At 36.5% G+C, this 12,500-nt stretch overlaps 1 long non-coding RNA gene across 1 annotated transcript in view; it reads left to right on the forward strand.

Moving 5' to 3' along the window:
* The window catches only part of LOC136840105 (uncharacterized), a 183,571-nt gene that overhangs the window by 153,218 nt on the left and 17,853 nt on the right, over positions 1–12,500 (forward strand). The window lies entirely within an intron of this gene.

Genomic DNA, 12,500 nt, shown 5'->3' on the forward strand with positions numbered 1-12,500 from the left:
TATATATATATATATATTATATATTTATATATATATATTTATATGTATATATATGTATATATATATATGTGTGTGTGTATGTATGTATATTGTGTATATGTGTGTGTGTCTGTATTTATATACTATGTTCGTTTTGACAATGGATTTCGGTCTCAGTGACCTTTGATGTCACGATGCCGGAGGAGAACTTAAATCAATTTGAATCCGCCTTCTTGTGTAAGAGAGATCAGTCATGGCTCTGACCCCACATGTGTTACGTACCCCCTCCGGCCAGTGTGAGTCAGTAGGTCGTGTAGCCTCCGGCGGTCCTCGGCGAGATAAGAATAAAGTTAAAACAGCGAGGACGCCGTATCTCCTCTTGAGGTCATACCCGCGTTGGTGATAAGACTGAGGAATTCGTCGGTCAAGTCACATATTATCATAATGATTGGGTAGGGGAATCCAAGGTTGCTTCGGTTGTCGATCACTGAGAGAGAGAGAGAGAGAGAGAGAGAGAGAGAGAGAGAGAAAAGGGGGTTAGAGGTAATTTTGTCTAAAGTTTTTCTGGTGACAGCCAGTATGAAAGGCGGAAGAGTTTAACTTCATGTAATCTACTCTAGCTAAAAGTAAGAGAGAGAGAGAGGGGAGGGAGTGTCATGGGAGAGGGGTAATTTTACCTCAGGTCATTCTGATAACATTCAGTATGGAAGCCGAAGGAATTTAACGTCACGTAATCCAGCTAAAAGTAAGAGAGAGAGAGAGAGAGAGAGAGAGAGAGAGAGAGAGAGAGGGTCAGGAGGGGGGGGGGGATAATTTTATCTCAGGTCATTCTGGTAATATTGAGTATGAAAGCAGAAGGAATTTAACGTCACGTAATCCAGCTAAAAGTAAGAGAGAGAGAGAGAGAGAGAGGCAGGGGAGGGGTAATTTTACCTCAGGTCATTCTGGTAATATTCAGTATATGAAAGCCGAAGGAATTTAACGTTACGTAATCCAGCTAAAAGTAGGAGAGAGAGAGAGGGGTGGGGGAGGGGAAATTTTCCTCAAGTTTTTCTGGTGACAGCCAGTATGAAAGGCGGAGGAATTTAACGTCCCATGATCTAGCTAAAAAGTAAAATAGAGAGAGGGCGAGAAAGAGAGAAACAGAGACAGGGAAGATTGAATTTTTCCTAAAGTAACCTCGAGAACATTGCAATATACATAAAGAGTCAACACGCTTAAACAATTTAAGCCAACCAAATGGGGCGTTATTCCTACAGTTTGAAAATATTCATAATTGTTTACATTTATGGTCTGTAAATATGAAATAAAATACAAGTATTTCATTATACATGGATAGGCATACAAATGTGAATACGCACGCAAATACTCCTATCTCAGCATACATACATACATAAATAAACGCAAGACAGTCACGAAGTCTTGAAATGTATATTCCTCGATACACAAGCGAATGTTCTCTGGATTGCTGTCTAAAAATAACTAAAAATAGCTTCACCATTCAGGAATCGTTTCGGCCGGACTTGTTTTGAGCCTAAAATGAGATTACAGCGTTTTCAAGCTAAAATCAAATAAATCCATCAGTCTTGGTGTTAATTACAATTTTACGCCTCTAGTCCCGAAAATTTATTTCACATGGAAAGCACCAGAAAAACTTCAAGGACAGTCTAAATAACTTAATATGTCCTATATCGTTAGTAGATGCACGATTATGGCTAACTTTAACCTCAAATAAAATAAAAACTACTGAGGCCAGAGGGCTGCAATTTGGTATGTTTGATGATTGGAGGGTGGATGATCAACATATCAATTTGCAACCCTCTAGCCTCAGTAGTTTTTAAGACCTGAGGGCGGACAGAAAAAGTGCGGACGGACAGACAAAGCCGTCTCAATAGTATTCTCTTACGGAAAACTAAAAACTATAGATGAAGAAGTTTGGTTAGACAGGGCACGGGGATAGCAACCCATCCGAAATCCTACTCTGCAAAAAAATGGATACAGCATCTAGTGCCAGACTCTCATGAAAATGCGTATATATATATATATATATATATATATATATATATATATATATATATATATATATATATATATATATATATATATATATATGTATATATTTATATATACAAACTTGTATGTATTTACTCATATAAATGTTTGTCTGCTAGAACGGAAATCACAAGACAAATCAAGAAATCGTAATTCATGCTCTTGAGAGGTTGGTTATGTCCTAAGCATTTTGGGATTTTCTGAATGGGTTACGACAGCGAGCAGTTCATTGAGAGTCTGTTCTGTCCTAATTCTGGTAGAACTTTCCAAGTGACCCGTTTTCCTCTTCTTTTCCTATTCTTGCAAGAACCGAGGTTTGCGCAAAAGTCGACCTGGACTCTGTTTCTTAATCAGGTTCATCATATCAGAGGAGGATAGAATTTCTCTGTGGCATTAGGAATTTAAGAATTTCTTCAGATTAAAGGCCAGTGGAGCGGCCAATCTATTGCCATTTTTTAGCCCAGACCCGAAGGAAAAAAGGGGGAAGGAAAGTGAGGAAAGGACAGAACCTCGAACGGAGTGACAGACTTGGCATCTTTATGATTATTGCACAAACACTCACATGAGACCAACCAAATACCTCACTACTTTCCAAGAAATCATTAAAAGAAATTGAATGGCGTTATAGGAAAGATTGATGTCATTGCGGGAAAATCACCAACAAACAAAAATTAAGGAAGGTAATTTTTTTTTTTATAATTTCGACTCTCGATTTCGATTCGTTTTTGAATGGTGAGAACAATCAAAACTATATTGCACGTGATGGTTTCTAAAGTAATAACTGTCAGATCTTTATAGATGTATACTCTGAAATTGATATTTACCCCCAAATTATTCATATTTATGGGTAGGTTGGGTAGTTTACCTAGGGAATGTTTTTACCCATCTTCCAGAAACGTTCACCTGTTCTTGAGATATAGCTAACTACTAACATATATAGATCCAAGTGAAGAAACTTGCTTCGTTCGTGGAGGCAATAAAACGAATTTTAATCTGTAATTCTGCGGGAATCCCAGAGCTCTGATGAGAGAGAGAGAGAGAGAGAGAGAGTCGTGGGCTGGGGCTAATAAGCCCAGAAGTTTATGATCTCAGTAATCCCTGATGGCTATCGGTGGAGTGGTTCCACGAGCCGCTGGCCATTTCAGACTCCTGAAGAAGGGAAGCGACAAGAAAAGACCCAGAAGCCCTTCAGCCTTCGTGTTTACGTTTTGTCTTTGTTTCGTTGTTTCTCTCCTTCATTTGTGATTTTTTTTTTTTTTGTATCTTTATGTTCATTTTGTTGTTTCTTCCCTTCACCTCTGGTGTTTTTTTTTTTCTTTTAGCATTTTTGTTCTGTTGTTTCGACCCTTCACCTCTGGTGTTTTTTTTTTTTTTTTTTTTTTTAGCATTTTTGTTCTGTTGTTTCGACCCTTCACCTCTGGTGTGTTTTTTTTTAGCATTTTTGTTCTGTTGTTTCGACCCTTCACCTCTGGTGTTTTTTTTTTTTTTTTTAGCATTTTTGTTCTGTTGTTTCGACCCTTCACCTCTGGTGATTTTTTTTTTCTTTTAGCATTTTTGTATTCATTTCGTTGTTGGTTCCCTTCACCTACGTGATTTTTTTTAGCATCTGTATGTTTATTCCGCTCTTTCCCCCTTCACCTCTTTTGTTTTGTTTACCATGTACCATTTTTATATTCATTTCGTTGTTCTTCTCTTCATCTCTGTGTTTTTTTATAATTTCTATATGCGTTTCGTTGTTTCTTCCCTTCAACTCTTATGGGCTTTTTTTTTTTTAGCATTTTTACATTAATTTTTAGCTTTTTTATATTCATATCATTGCTGCTTCCCATTACCTCTGGTGATTTTTTAGCATTTTTGTGTTCATTTGGTTTTTTCCCTTCACCCCTGATATTTTCTTAGTATTTCTATATTCAGTTCGTTGTTTCTTTCCTATACTTCTGTTCTTGTTTTTAGTATCTTTATATTCATATCTTTGAATACGGGCGTGATGGTACGAATATAAACAAATGTATGTATATATTCATACATACTGTACTTATACACAGAGCTAATGAGCCTTGCTTGTACGTATATAAAGTGGGCTATTTTGGAAAATTTGAGTCATCCTTTATTCAGCACTTGAAGTATGAATATGGCAATGATTGTTGTCATATAATTTCTTTGGGAAGACACACACACATGTATGCACATACATATATATCATAGGCATTTATTTTTCTTAGGTCTTATTTTCGCTATTCTGGCATTTTCTGTGAATTAAAAAAATTTAATTAGTCCATTTTGATTTTGAAAGGAATTGAGAAAAGAGCTACGGTTAAATTAAAACCTTTTATACACTATATATATAATTTATATATATATATATATATATATATATATATATATATATATATATATATATATATATATATATATACATACAGATAGGTAGATAGCTAAGCAGATAGATGTGTATTCGCGTATATAGATAAACAGATAGATAGACAGATAGAAAAACAAGCCCTGTGAAACACAAAAGATCGGTCTCTCTATCTCCTCCATCTTCATCGCCGTCGAAGTTTTTCTCTTGCGGCCACAAAGGGATGTGTGGGAAAGGAATTAGGAAAGGGATGATGCTACAACGACTAAGGACGTTTCAAGGACGCCTTTGATGGAAGTCCTCTCCCGAAAAGGATTGCTAAAATCCTTTACATTCTATGGGGGCTTAGCTGTGTTGTTGTTTCTTGCGGGACGCGCGAATACATTCTTGCTCAGTCTTCGGTATTTCATTGCTTATTCTAAACTGTTGAGTGGGTTTGGATAATTTATTCTTATCATGATTATTTATTATTTAAAATACTGACTGCACCATGACTAAGGTTTTTTTATGGTTGTACCTGTTTTAATAACTGCAAGTTATTTACTCACTTTCGTTATTGTCCTTAAAGTGTTCTTCCATTAGTCACTCCAAGATTTTCAGGAATACATTTCTATAATGCAACATCAGTCACGAATATCAGTTATTTAAAAATCCGATTGTAACATCATTGAAGCTTATTACTGGTATTAGTTTGAGTTATTGCAGCTTATTTATCTACTTTAGTTATCCTTAAAATTGTATTCCATTAGCCTCTCCAAGATTGGAAGAATTTTGTTTTTCTTTTCTCGATTTTAATATTCTGTACACAGGACTCATCTCTTAATAATTCAGCCACATCTTTGGCATCATACATTAACTTTTCCATTTTCTTATTTTTCAGTGTTGAAATGTTTGTTCTCGTCCTTTAACCTTTCATGTTTAGCCACTAAAGACGCTTTTTCCAATTTCTTGATCTCACCCTCCTCATACTTTTCAGATCTCCCCATCCATGCCTTTTCCAAACTCCAGTCTTCCTCCGTCAAGTTTTCTTTGACTTTTTTTTACATATAATCTTTTATTTTCAAGATATCTTTATTTCCCCCTCTTCTTCAGATCTATATTTAATTCTTGAGTCTATTTCTTTTTCAAGTATTTGTTCATTTCTCATACCGTACACTAATTTTCTTTATTGGTGGCGCTTTTAGTCATGTCAGGTGTTCAGCAGGGTAGCGGTTTGCGTCCTTCGCTGTTTTGAACCCTTGCTAGAAACATGATTATTAACCATGAAAATGCAGCCATTATATCTACGCTGATGTAGCTATTCGCGTTGTTAACAATTTTAAGTGGATCATGTAATGTTATAGTTTGTTATTCTTCTTAATTAGTTGGTCTCGTGCCATGCCTCTGTTCCATGTGGTAATTACATAAGGTACTTCGATACCTTCGATTGCATGTATTTTTATTTCGCAGATATACACACACACACGCACACACACACACACATATATATATATGTATACATACATACATACATACATGTTATCTTGCACTTTCAGAGAGCTAGGAATTGTTTGCAACGCGTCAGATATCGGTGTAATCTAGCAACTCCCCAAGCACGGTCGTAGCCTACGCTAAATTCTGAATAATGCAGACTATCGCTTAAGTTAACGATGTGGTCTTCGGAACCTAACCACGTAGGTAACTTTAGGAGTAGATTCAGTCGCAATTTCCAACATACCATCTTCTGAAGTCGTATCTAGCTTGCAATAAGCCTTGGTACTTGCTTTGTTTATTTAATTTACAATGACGTCACGCTGACAGATGACACTTTAAAATGACGTCACGCTGACAGATGACACTTTAAAATGACATCACGCTGACAGATGACACTAGTATGACCCTTTTCAGGAGGCGAAGCGACGTTTGTATAGATAAAGGCAAATAAAAACAAAACTGATATAAAATGTGTTTATACGAAGGATACGTATTTCTTCGGATATCGACGTTTGTGTACATATGTAAACAAAAACGGAACTGATATAAAAAGTATTTATACGAGGTATACGTTTTTCTTAACATATAATAATGCTAAAATTGCGAAGTGTCCTAGGTACATTGTACTGACCTTTCAAATTTCTCGCTTCTCAAAATGGGCATTGGTATTTCCGGTGATGTCTTTATGTGTTTGATACCCACGTTTTTCTGACAACTAGAGAACGAATGTCCCCCTAAATTTCCAAGGAAGGTAGACGATTGGTTAAAAAAAAAAAAACTTACCTTTGCATTATGGACGCAAACCACTTCCTGGATCTGTATTTGAATCCAGTTGTGAATTCGGGTCCAGAACTTAATCCATTTTCTCGAATTGTCAAAATGAAATGTAAATTTTAGTACTAAAGTAGATTCGGATCCGCACTAGGTAAGAGCCGAGCAATTAATTGTTTAGTCCTCAATTGGACTCAGCTCTTCAACTGGCGTATAAAACTGTCAGTTCATTTTTTTTTTACCTCCACGTTTTTTAGGCAGAGGTACATAGATAAGTGTATGAAATCAATGTGTCTATGGTAGCCTGATACCAATTTCATTTTTACTTACAACTTACAAGCATATAGCCTAAAATGCTAACAGCTTGGTTCACATTCTGCAGTGTTTAGTTTTTTCTGTAAAGTCAGAATTCATTAGAAATGGCAACCTCATGCTTTTATCTCCCCAAGGCGGGATGGGTACAAGAACCTATCCTGTCCCATCCATTAATCCAGCTGAGGAGAAAGACATGAATAGCCAACCCATCTTCAGCAATTTCCAGGTATGCAAAAGTTCACCGAAATGCCAACAGCTGTGTACACCCATCTCTTGCCCATCTTATTCATGCCCAGAGAAACTCCAAGGTGAGCTTCCTGTTTCATTACGAAGGTCAGCTGGGGAATGAAAACGGTTTTTTAAAGCTTCCAACGGGAAGATTTTTCAGTTTAACGGGACCCATGTGCTTTAGGAAATACTATAAGCCGGGGCCTTTCAAATCTATGAACTATTATTATTAGGTGGACTCGCGTGATCTCGGCATTGCAGTAAATGAGTAGCCTACCCATACCATAAATCGGTACCGTTGTGATTTCGTAATTATTATAAATCAGGACCCTTCTAATTTCTGGATAATCATAAATCATACCTCTGTGATCTCGGAAGGACCTTCGATCGGTACCTTTGTGATTTCCAAATTATTTTAAATCGGGACTCCTCTGATCTCTGAATTGTAAATCAGACCCCTGTCATCAAGGCGTGACTATGAATCGGGACCCATGTGATCTCGGAGGGACCATAAATCGGTACCGTTGCGATTTCCTAATTATTTTAAATCTGGACCTTCTGATGTTTGAATTATTATAAATCAGACCCGTGTGATTTCGTGTGATTTCGGAATGACTGTAAATCGGGAACCTTGTGATCTCGGAAAGACCATAAATTGGTACTTTTGTGATTTTGTAATCATTTGAAATCGGGACCATCTGATTTGATAATTATTACAAATCAGACCCTTGTGATTTCGGAATGACTATAAATCGGGAACCATGTGATCTCGGAAGGACCATAAATCGGTATTTTCTGATTTCGTTGTCATTTTAAATCGGGACCATCTGAGCTTTGAACTATTATAATCAGACCCGGGTGATTTCTGAACGACCATAACCCTAAACCGTTATGTTTTCGTAAATATTTTAAATCGGGTACCCTTTGATCTCTGAATTATTATAAATCTGGACTCTCGTGATGTGGATATCATTATAAACCGCGACCACTAGGATCTAGGTATGAATCTAGCGCGTGACCCGTGTAATTTCATATATAACTAGATAGGATCCTTGTGATTTCGTAATTATAATAAATCGGTACCCGTGTGTTTTCGGACTGCTATCCACAGTAACGCTTCACTTTTGACTCACACGCTGTTATAACAGCGATTTCCACTGCGGAAATAATGCAGAAAAAAAAAAAAATGACATTTTCGAACGTGTTGATTGAAAGGCCAGGAAGGTAACTGATATGACGTAGTCTACCGTAACTAAAGACCAGATGTGCTACGTGCCCCATCGAGCTAAAATCCATGCCAAAAAAAAAAACCTGTCGGAAGGCCGTTTCATATTGTCCACCGTCATTGGTGGATCTCTCGGGATAATGGCATGTTGGAGCTTATATTTTATTGTGTTTCACAAGAAGTAGAAAGAGAGAGAGAGAGAGAGAGAGAGAGAGAGAGAGAGAGAGAGAGAGAGAGAGAGAAATCTCAAGTCTAGGGTCAGGCATATTTTCTCTTTCTCTACGATTTTTGGGGTAAGGTTAACCGGATCAAAATATGGAAATAGGGAAGAAAAGAATAAAAAAAATCCTCTTGAAGGTTTGTGTATATTATCTTATTTTTTAATTTTAAGATGAGACTAGAGAGAGACAGAGAGAGATATGACTTTGGCACTGCAATGCAAGTTTGACCTTTCGGGAGAGCATACGAACACGCAGTTGTCCATGAGAGGTTAGGTCAGGTCGTGACCTTTGTCCCGGGAAACTGATAACCCACGCAAGCTTGTGAGAAAAGTTTTCTCTCTCTCTCTCTCTCTCTCTCTCTCTCTCTCTCTCTCTCTCTCTCTGTGTGTGTGTGTGTGTGTGTGTCTTCCTTACCTCTTTCGTGTCCTATTATCACAGTTCTACCTAGGGAGAAATTAAAAAATAGCGATTAGTGAGACATGAACTCTCTCTCTCTCTCTCTCTCTCTCTCTCTCTCTCTCTCTCTCTCTCTCTCTCTCTCTCTCTCTCTCTCCGTGGGTGTGTGTCTTTCTTACCTCTATCGTGCCCTATTATCACAGTTCTACCTAGAGAGAAATTAAAAGATAGCGATTAGTGAGACATGAACTCTCTCTCTCTCTCTCTCTCTCTCTCTCTCTCTCTCTCTCTCTCTCTCTCTCTCTCTCTCTCTCTCTCTCTCTCTGTCTTCCTTACCTCTATCGTGTCCTATTATCACAGTTCTACTGAGAGAGAAATTAAAAGGTAACGATAAATGAGACATGATCTCTCTCTCTCTCTCTCTCTCTCTCTCTCTCTCTCTCTCTTTGTGTCTTCCTTACTGTACATCTATCGTGTCCTATTATCATAGCTCTACCGAGAGAGAAATTAAAAGATAACGCTAAATGAGACATGAAAAGGCTGGGGAACGTGAAAGATAACAGAATGACTCATAGTTTGTCTGTCTTAACAGGAAGTCAGAAGAATCACTTATGCAACAGAAACCGAGATAAAAATGAAGAAAGGGTTAATGAAAAAAAAGGAGAAAATAGGAAGAAATAGCTCTTGCTCCAGAGATTTCCTTTTCATTGCAGTACAAGGATTACAAAAGAGAAACAAGAAATGTAAGAAAGTGAAATTTATTTACAAACATTGATGTGTTTTGTGATCATGTATACCCCAATGCTAAACAAAAGAAATAATGTTTTTACATATAACTTTTAGATAAGTTATTTAGCCAAGAAAGAAAGAGCACCTAGGATTATTTTTTTTATTTTTGCTATTGGAATAAACATATATCTTTAAGTATCCTCAATTCCAGCTACTGAAAGAATATACGAAGAAGTAATGTTTTCCCAAGAGAAGGCAAAAGCAGTCATGACTATATTGACCTTTGTCAACAGCTGAGCATTATCTGCCTTTAAGATTTGTTGGTTGTAAATCTGCACTTTGGCTAAGCTTTCAGCAAACAGAAATGCAGTATATATATATATATATATATATATATATATATATATATATATATATATATATATATATATATATATATATATATATATATATATATATATACATATATATATTATATATTCATTATATATATATATATATATATATATATATATATATATATATATATATATATATATTATATATATATATATATTATATATTCATTATATATATATATATATATATATATATATATATATATATATATATATATATATATATATGTATATATATATGTATATATATATAATATATATGTATATATATTGTTCTTTCTGAGCTTACTGCCTTTAGTCAGCCGATTTGTACACCGGTACCAGATTCAGGTTGGGCATAGGACCAGCAACCTCGTCCCAAAGACTTGCTGAAAACCGGAAGACTATCCGTCTGGAGATAAGTATATGGGATTTTTTTTCTGTATCAAGCTAAATTTTCCGTAACCAATAGAGATTGCCGTTGCTTGTGGCCACAGTATGTACTCATTTGGTCATGTTATGGTGCAATTGAAATATATTCTATGCCACTCGTATATAAACAATGCAACTCGTGAACATCTTATTTATTTCGTAAATTTTTATTGGTTTTTGTGGTATTGCTCTCGAACTAAATGGGAGTCGTATAAAGGAAGAAAGATCAATGATCATTTTACATGATATCAATATAGGTAACTGCTAGCTGTTATCTTTGTTGCTCTTATTTCAAACTGTTGAATGAATATTTTTTGTTTACGTGACAATTTCCTTAGGAATTAGGTCTAACTTCGCACTAAAAATTGAATATCGGAATTCATGTCTTAGAATCCTTACTCATTCAAGAATGATATTTTCTTTCACTCAGTTGTACAATATATGGACGATCATTTGTTTTCAGATAACTGTGTGATATCAGAATCCTTCGTTTTTTAGCTTTGCTTGAGAAGTAAATTAGTTGTTGAGGACTGGCAGGGATCAGAATAAAAATGTCTGTGCAATTAATTTTCAGTGAAGCAGCATGACTCACCTCAAAAATATTTTACACACTATATACTTCATAAATGGAATCTAAACGCTCCGAGGGAAAATCATAGCTTACCATTCGTCAGATAGATTGCTGGCCTTTTTAGAAAGTTCTGATGGAATATGCTGACTGTTGTCTATAAATGGATTACTTGCGTTGTCTTGTTGAAATCACCAACATTGCTTTACTTTTTTAGGGAGAATTGTGCTCATAATTGCTGGTTATTCTCCAAGTTAGGGCAACAGAAATTTGTCATCGAATGTTCTTGTTAGATAGAAAACTCAGACAAGGAAGGATATAATTTCAAAATGGAAGTAACAATGTATCACAAAATTAAAGTAGCGATGATGACTCCTTGTGACTTTCAACTCTAATGTCAAGCTTATTTGCGATGTTCTACCTTCAAAAACCCTTTCACTGAACTTAAAAAAAAAAAAAACCGTAAATAAGGTCCCGGTACTCACTGCTCACTTTCTGTGTCTGTACCTCATTTAAGGAATATTCAGGTGAAGCGACCTGTTTAGAAGGTGGTCTCATAAGCTAGTCCCTTTCGTCATCTCATTCAGCTGCTTCCTCCTCGCTAAGGTACTGACAGTGATAAATTTAATGACATAATGACCATTTTGAGCAGATAGGGGTGACAGTCATGCCGCAAAAGATTGTTATTAAGAGAAATCTGGCGCAACTGACATTTCATATTCGTCAAAGCCATAAGGAAAGGAAAAGATTGGGCCTAATCCGGAAGAGAGTGATGGGTACATCCCCCAAAAGAAAAGAAGAAATGGGACCCTGGGAAAAGTGTAGACGGGAGAGGATTTCAGTAGAAAGGAAGAAATAATAAAAGCAAGTAAAGAATGCTCCGAAGTTTCTTCGGTGCAATCGAGTTTTCTGTACAGCCGCTACAGCGTATAATCAAGGCCACCGAAAACAGATCTATCTTTCGGTGGTCTCAGTATAATGCTATATGAGCCGCGGCCCGTGAAACTTTAACTACGGCCCGGTGGTGGCCTATTCTATATCGTTGCCAGAAGTATGATTATGGGTAACTTTAACCTGAAATAAAATCAAAACTACTGAGATTAGAGGGCTGCAATTTGGTGTTTGATCATTGGAGGGTGGATGATCAACATACCAATATGCAGCCCTCTAGCGTCAGTAGTGTTTAAGATCTCAGGGTGGACAGAAAAAGTGCGGACAGAATAAAGTGCGGACGGACAGACAAAGCCGGCACACTAGTTTTCTTTTACAGAAAACTAAAACAAAGCAATACGATGTCTACAGAATATATGTTGGAGGTCGGGGCATGCGATCCTCTCACGAGAGGCAAGGGGGAGCTGGGGGGACTCTCTCCTTG

The sequence above is a fragment of the Macrobrachium rosenbergii genome, chromosome 7, assembly GCF_040412425.1.
Source record: "Macrobrachium rosenbergii isolate ZJJX-2024 chromosome 7, ASM4041242v1, whole genome shotgun sequence".
NCBI classification, from domain to species: domain Eukaryota; kingdom Metazoa; phylum Arthropoda; class Malacostraca; order Decapoda; family Palaemonidae; genus Macrobrachium; species Macrobrachium rosenbergii.